Here is an 8,675-nt window from a genome sequence, read left to right as displayed (position 1 = left end):
GATACTGGGAGATAAGAAAAGACAAGCAAACATAGCTATTCTTTAACTAGCATTTCTTTGGAAACACATACTAATTGATCATATTTTTTTCCCCTGGGTATTTATTTTTTTAAGATTTTATTTATTTATTTGACAGAGAGAGATCACAAGTAGGCAGAGAGGCAAGCAGAGAGAAAGAGAGAGGAGGAAGCAGGCTCCCTGCCTAGCAGAGAGCCTGATGCGGGGCTTGATCCCAGAACCCTGAGATTATGACCTGAGCTGAAGGCAGAGGCTCAACCCACTGAGCCACCCAGGTGCCCCAAGTTGATAACTTTTTAAATATCTTTTATTTTTCATTTTTATGATTATAAAGTGAATCACTAGATTAAAAAGAAAACTTTCCTTAAGTAATTAATGAATATCCTTCCTATTTAGAAACAAGATGCTTGAACCAACTGGGGTACTAATTTTGAAAATTTTCTACACAAAGAACAAACTTTGAGGAATTTAATTTGGGTAAATACTATTCTATATATGAAATGTTTGAAGCCTGCCTGCATACCAATTAATTTACCAGTTATGGTTAAGAGGTTATATCACAAAGAATGAGAATTTCCTCAACCAAAAATGGCAACAATAATAGTATTTATTAGGGGGTTGCTAAGGAGATTAAAGGAGATAATGTGTGAAGAAGTCTTAGTATAATGTTGGGCAACATTAATATTACTATTTTTATCATCATCATATTATGATATTTAGCCAGTCATAGGGTTGGATGGAATCATAAAGTTCATTGGGATTAAATGAGATAATTGTAAATTTCTTAGCACACTGCCAGTTAATTATAATAACAGTAATGATAGTAATTTACATGTTACATATGTGTCAGATGAATGGTATCTTAATATATATCTGTTTCTCTAACATTCCTATCTTTCATGACTTCAAATTACTTATTTGCTATTAATTGGCCTCAAAATACCAACCTATATTTCACATGAAAATATCTGGTAATACTGTTATGAGAGGGAAAAATAATATATTTAACACTTAGTAAAGTAGTTCTAAAAGTCTAAAATGTCTGAGCTTTTAGCTTATAGGACTATAAAATTTTTTTTAGAAGTCTACATTTAAATATGGACTTCAGGTGACATTACATTTTTACCTCATAAGTGGTGTTAGCATTAGCCTACTTGAGTCTCTGCAATTAGGTTTGGAAGAAGATAAAGTTTAATTCATATCCTACGCTTACAATCTCATTTTTTAAGGAACAAAAGTGTCAAAAGTTTTCATGGGTAAAGGAATAAGGGTGAAAACAATTCAAATATTATCAATTCAGATATTAGTAGAATAATATTCAAATATTAATTTAAGTTTTATCTGTAAGAGATCCAGGACTCAAGGATCACTTGAGGACTTTTTATGGTTTCTTAATGGCTATCGTTGCCATTATTAATTGCATGTGCTTATATCCTGTGACACAAAAACAACCAGGTATGATTTTCAATTCAACAATGTAAAAATTATTATTAAATATTACTGATACAGAATATAAGTGATTCATATTTAAAATACTACAGAGTCATATAATTGCAATTATGGGTTATAGCAAGTGCTTTATATTGACTACATATACACTTTTTTTCTAATGGCTTTTCATCTTTAAAAAGTGTGAAATGATTTACTTATCCACTTCAGTTACCCTATTATGCATATATTATTTCAAGTCACTGATTTTTTACCTACAGTTTTAATGGCAGGTCCGGAAAACTTTGGGATTTTGTTTGTTTATTTGTTTTTTCATACAGGCAAAGATTTGACTTGAATTGATATGAGGCTATTTATATTCCTGAATCATCTCTTAGTTTGAATATTCATTTTACTGCAGCAATTTTAATATTTTAATATGCTGCTTGAGACCCTGCTGTGACTGTTATGTCAATATGCGGTGGTTGTACTGAATTACATATTTAAAATTCAAAACACTCTGAATCTGAAATCTTGGACCCAAGGGTTTTGGAAAATAAGAACCTATATTATCATGCTCATTTTACAGATAGGTAAATCAGGGCACAGAGATGGTAAGCCATTTGCAGTCACCCAGCTTGTAAAGAGGAGAAATGTGATTAATCTCCATAAAAACATTTCATTGGTTTTAAATGCTTTTCCCATCCCTCCTTTCCTTTTCACTGATTCCAAAATCTCAAACATGGCATGTTAGATGGATACCTGTAAACAGGAAGGTGAATTTAAGAGGGAGAGGGAACTAGGAAAGCTTACTGCTTTCAATGTTGCTAGCTAAAGCCCAACTTTGTATTCTGTGGAGATCATATTGGTCAACCCAGATGAGTCCATTAAGACTGAGAGGTTCATTTATTTGAAAGTGTATGTGTCATGGTTACTGCAAAGGATGCCAAATGCTGTGCCAGCATGTACTGTCAGGAAAAAAAAAAAAAAGACCACTGTGAATGACTATATAATAATCAGTCTGAAATGTGGAATTACATAGCAAGCCAAGTTTTCAAAGGGCTTAAATACATCTGTCTTGATTGAAATTTCACAGATGGAATTTCTAGAGTTATTCACATAGCAGCTTGGGGGGAATGTTAGGAAATTGAGTTTTTGTTTAAGCCCAGAAACCAAATTGTTGTGTGACCTTGAATATCTTACATATGATATATGTATATCTACATAGTATTCTACTTCATATATTCTCATTTCTAAATTATATTTAGAATTCTGTTTTGATGAAATCTAGGTGAAATAAGTGTACCTGAGTGCAGTTAATTGAGCCATTTTTAGAAAGGCCTAGAAGTAATATTTATTACTATTTCAGTGTCTCATCCTGAAGCAGTATCAGGAGCCAACCTCCAAATTTGTCGTCTGCAGTGTGTCCCAAGGTAGAACATTTAAGCTACTCTCATATTCTTTAATAACTTCTTTGAAAGTGGAAAAACAATAATAATTTGTAAACACAACTTTAAATATAGATTCCATTCTTAGTCAAATTGTAAATGTGTAAGTTAATAATTCAAGCATATTTGTCTCTTTTACACTCTACATTAATCATTAATGTTTCCCTGTTTTAGCTATTCCTGGGACAGTAAAAAAACTGCAAGCTCATGAAATATTTCAATTAATAGTAAAGAACAGTTCTTTCCTTTCATACCAAATTAGCATTTTCTGGTTTCTAGAATAATACATATTCCATTATTGCTACAAACTCTATGTACACTGAAGAGTTGTCATCATGACTCACATGGATGGCTCACTTATTGGGCCTAATACACGACACTACTACACTAATGTAAAAATATTCCTAGAAAATCAAAGAATTGATGACAGAGTATATACCCTGTGAAGAATATATAAACGTTGAGAATTATAAATTGTGGTAATTCATGATGCAGAATACATCTAAAAAATTTTTTTAAAGGGCTAAACATGAGTTGTTGTAAATTGTAACCTCTCGTTTCTGATTAAAAGTTAGATTTTTGGGGGGCACCTGGCTGGTTCAGTCAGTTAAGCGTGCAACTCTTGATCTTGGTTCAAGAGTTCAAGCCCCAAACTGGCCATAGAGCTTACTTTAAAAACCAAGGTTTTTAAAATTAATCTGTCAATAAGACATACAAAAAAGTAAATTCGTTTGGAAATGGTGCTAAGGATGTAATGGATGAATTTAGCAGTTTTTCAGTTTTTACTAAGGGAAAGAGTTATTCTGAATATTTACAATTTAAGATGATACATTTGATACTATGCCAAATTATACATAGATTGGAACAAAAGAAATCCAAATTACTCTTCTCAATATGCAAGCACAAAATGCAAGTCACACAAATATGCTAATGTTTTTAAATGAATTCAGATTTTAATCTACACTTAAAACACAAAAAGTAACCTTCTAAGCCTCCTGCCATGGTAATTAACTGAAGCAGAATTTCCAAAAGACTTCTTCAACCTAAGGATGTCAAGAGGAAGTAGATGGTATTAAAGATCCTCTTGACTTTCTTCACTGTGGTGAACAGATAAATTGAGTCTACTCCAATGTAAATTGAACAAACTCAACATTTTTCAACCTAAGCCAGTTCCTTCTACAAGATTCTCTATTTCTGTTATAGTAATATTATATATATATAATATGTATATTAGATAATATATAATAAAGTATAATAATAAAATTATATATAAATAATAGCAGACAAAATACAGGAGGCTCTCATAAAAAAGTCTGGGAAAAGAGAAATGGACTAGGTCTTCTATATTGACAAGACAGTGAACTCTCTTTGTTCCATATTAGAAAAACAAGATGTGTCAGTGATGTCCACTGGATGGATATATTGGGGTTAAGTAAGCACTAAAATAATTGGGAGTGTTTGTATGATGTCCATTTTAGGATTATACCAGCTAAGCACTTCTGCTATATATGTGATTTCACCAATTTAGGATTATGGCATTTGGCTGTCTCTGCTTTGTATGTGGTGTGCCCAAGAGGCCACAGTTCATCAGTCTCTTCTTATAGTTATATTTCCATCCCAGGGGAGAAGGTTTGACCATAAAGTATTTGGCTTATTTTAGATAGACTCATCATTTGAGTATGTCTGTGTATCATAGGTTCAGTGACAGAACTGGCTTATTGAGATAACAATATTCTGAACCCTGTATGATGGAACCGCATTAGTATAAACACAACCACAAGTAGAAGTTGAACCAACCAATGATGAACTTTTTTGACCAATGGAATACTGCTTCACCATCTCTAGTGGACCTTGTATACTCTGCCAAATTGACAGTAAGATAGGATAAATTATAAGCATGATCAGTTAACAGGCAACATCTCATAAGCTCTAGCTGCACAAATGCAATATAGGGAGGAAGAAGATGCAAAGAAATCAACCCTTAAGAAACTCTGGACTAATGATACTTTGTGTTATTTCCCTGTCATTTTTACATTATTTTTCATCTCCTGAACATTACTGAAAGTGATGCACACTGGAAAGTAGGTTAGTGGTGATCATTTTCTATTGCTTTTAACCCTGGAAATTAAGGTATAACAAAGGCTGTCCCCACTCACCCCCCATGACCTGTGTGGATTATGACTAAGTAAACTGGCTGCTACAGAGAATCACAGAAAGGCTTTTACAAACCTCATGAAGATATGACCATTGCGGACCACAGCACTCACTGATGCCAGTGTGTAATAACTAGCAATTACAAGGATAATTCCATAGTAGCATGGAGACTTCCTGTGTATAAAAAGGGAGGTTCTCAGGGGCACCTGGGTGGCTCAGTCGGTTAAAGCCTCTGCCTTCAGCTCAGGTCATGGTCCCAGGGTTCTGGGATTGAGCCCCACATCGGGCCCTCTGCTCAGCAGGGAGCCTGCTTCCTCTTCTCTCTCTGCCTGCTTATCTGTGATCTCCATCTCTCAAATAAATAAATAAAATCTTTAAAAGCAAACAAAAAAGGGAAGTTCTCATAGACACAAACATTTTTGTATTTAAAGCTACTGGAAATGCACAGGCTAATTATAACCATGTATTTTCAATATACCAAGAACTGAACATGGTTAAACTCAACTATGCTGACAGAAAACAAACTGTTTGGGTTATTTGGGTTAAATCACCAGAAGAATACCAGAACAGTAAGTACAAAAAGAGAAAAGTTTAAAACAAAATCATTGTGCTGTCTTATTTTGTCAATCTCAGGCATGAGCTTCACACCAATTGTCACCTTTGGTTCATACTGCTTTTTGAAACAGTCTGCTACAGACTTTTTTGACTTAGCCTCATTTTAAGGAATCATGTGAGTGGAAATCCACTGATGTGGGTTGGTGGTTTGTTTGCACAATGACACATGAACACATAGAAGCAACAGAAATGGTGTTCCAGAAATTTCATATGGCATTTTCATGATGGTATGTGTTATGGGTTGAATTGTGTCCCCCTAAAAAGACACATTGGAGTTTTAAATCCCAGGACTTCAGAGTGTGGCCATATTTGGAGATAGGGTCTTTACAGAGGTAATCACGGTAAAAATGAAATAATTGGAGTGAAGCCTAACACAATATAATCAGTATCCTTATAAAAAAGGGACATTTGGACACACACACACACACACACAGGACAGCATATGAAGATTGTAGTTATACTCTCATAAGCCAAGGAACCACTAGAGCCAGAAAAGAGACATGGAACAGATCCTTCCCTGGCACCTTACAGGACGTATGACCCTTCAACACCCTGATTTCAGACTTCTGGCCTCCATCTCTCTGATGGTCAATTTTGTCTTTCAGAAGGTTGATCTAGCTTCTGCGAGTCAACTATAGCCAGCTTACATGAGAAAATGATCTGTTTGGAGGTTTAGTGGGGAGAGAACTCGACTTAGAGGCCTCTCATAGAACTGGGTTGGTAGAAGCTGCTCATTTAGCATGTAGCTCTGTGAGGGCATTGTCATCAGCTTTTGGTCTGCCTATGCCCTTCTCCTTTCACAACCACTGTTTCCTTGTGAGTTTTGAAAAGCTTCCACTAAGTCATCAATATCTTTCTCAGTATTCATAAATTCTTCAGAAATCAGAAGTCATAAATCCTTCAGATTTCATAACATTTTTATTAACATAAAATGTATTATATACATATATAAAATATGTACATATAAATATATAAATAATATATAAATAAATAAAAATATATAAAATATATACATTTATAAAATATATACATATAAATATATACATATATAAATGTATGTATTTTTTTTCTTTTTTTTATTAACATATAATGAATGTATTATTTGCTCTAGTGTTACAGATCTGTGAATCATCAGGCTTTCATATTTCACAGTATTCACCATAGCAGATACCCTCCCCAATGTCCGTAACGATTCTAAAAGCATATCTACTACTGTTTTAATTTCTGTCTCTTACCACAGTACAGGGTTCAGTCGGAGCTATTGCTTCTGTTACCTGGGAAGATCAAATACTATGTAATGGAGCTGTTTTAATGGCTGTATTTTCAGTAGACACAGTAACAGTGGATGCCTTTGTTATTTTTAAAATAAAATTCATCTATAAACTACAGTAAATCAAGTGGCAGGCGGGGGATGATGAATGGAGTCCAAAGGTACAAACTTTCAGTTATAAAGTAAGTCACGGGGATACAAAAATCTGTATTGCATGCACAGCTTCTGCCTTGAAGTTTAAGAGCAGCAAATATTGATACAGTCAAGGTGTAGCACAGCTATATTTTTTCTATCATTAAATCCTAATGACACTGCTTTCTAGTGTCACTGCAGCCTCTGCTGAGGCCCTTGATGATGTTCATACATTACATTAAATATAGCTCAAGGTCAAGCTGCAGAAGCCTCCGCTGCTGCGTGCACTCACCAATGCCTTTCCTACCAGCATAGCTATGGCAGCTCACGGAGCCTCCTCTTGGCTGGCATCAGCTGAGGCCATCCAGGTCAGGCTATGGGTGAGCCCACTCCCACGTTCTGTGCCTTTGCTGAAGCCTGTGTGTCTCCACCACTCCCATTCCCCTCCTGCTTCTTTGTTGAGTCCTATACACTTCTGGAGGCTCAATATTGCACCCTGCCTCTGTAGAAATAACCAATTTTCTGAGGATTGAAGCTACACTGAACTTCCAATCAAAATCCCGTGGGCCTTATGGCTTAAAGTATCTTGCCAAAATGGCAGCAACTAAAAGCCTATTGAATATTATAAAAATCAAATTAATGGCCCAGTCTAAGCGCCTACAAACTGCCGAGATCAACACTCCCTGTATATATGTTAAAGTCTGAGCTCTAAAACCACAAGATCTAGCCACCCCAGGCTTCTGCACTTGCATACCATGTTCTCTTGTTTCCTTCTCATTTTTTCTCTTGATGTGCTGACCCAGGCAGCACAAATTGGTTTTGGATGTTACATTCTCCCAAACGTGGGCCTTTCCCCTGTTCTGCCTCTGCACACATCTCCTTCCTACCCTTCATCAATACAGACTATACTTTACAATTCCGGTGTAAGTATAGTCATCAAGAGTATATGACTGTGCAGGCAGTCCAGGTGTTCTCTCCAAATTATCATTTAGCTAAGTCACGACTTTCCTGGGCAGAAACATTAAGAATGGCAAAGAGACCATGAGTGTTAGAGTGAGGTTGTCCCCTCACCCTAACATGGAAGAAAACATCAGCAATGGATAGAAAGTGTTAGCCCCCAACTGTAATAACATACATGGAGCTATTTTTAAGACTTCTAAATAAACTTTTAAATATGTCCCAGGCTTTCTTCCCTTTGTCTTTTCCTCACAATCTCTTCACTTCTCAACCTTAAAGGCTTTTCCCACATGGCCATCTCACCCATGAAACTATCCTTAATGTCTTCAACCACACGAAATTTCTCAGACAACTGAGGACCTTACCCAGTACTTCTTGAAATGTGTCCTGAGGACCAACCACAACAGGATCATGAGTTTTTTTGTTAAAACATGTTACTGCACCCATTGATGCTATCCAAATCTTGGAAGTAGGACCCTTGAATGTGCCCTTTAAGAAATTGTGTGTGGGGGGTGCCTGTGTGGCTCAATGGGTTAAGCCGCTGCCTTCGGCTCAGGTCATGATCTCAGGGTCCTGGGATCGAGTCCTGCGTTGGGCTCTCTGCTCAGCAGGGAGCCTGCTTCCTCCTCGCTCTCTCTGACTGCCTCTGCCTA

The sequence above is a fragment of the Mustela nivalis genome (assembly GCF_964662115.1).
Source record: "Mustela nivalis genome assembly, chromosome: 7".
Classification (NCBI taxonomy): domain Eukaryota; kingdom Metazoa; phylum Chordata; class Mammalia; order Carnivora; family Mustelidae; genus Mustela; species Mustela nivalis.
Note: the sequence above shows the minus strand (reverse complement) of the source record.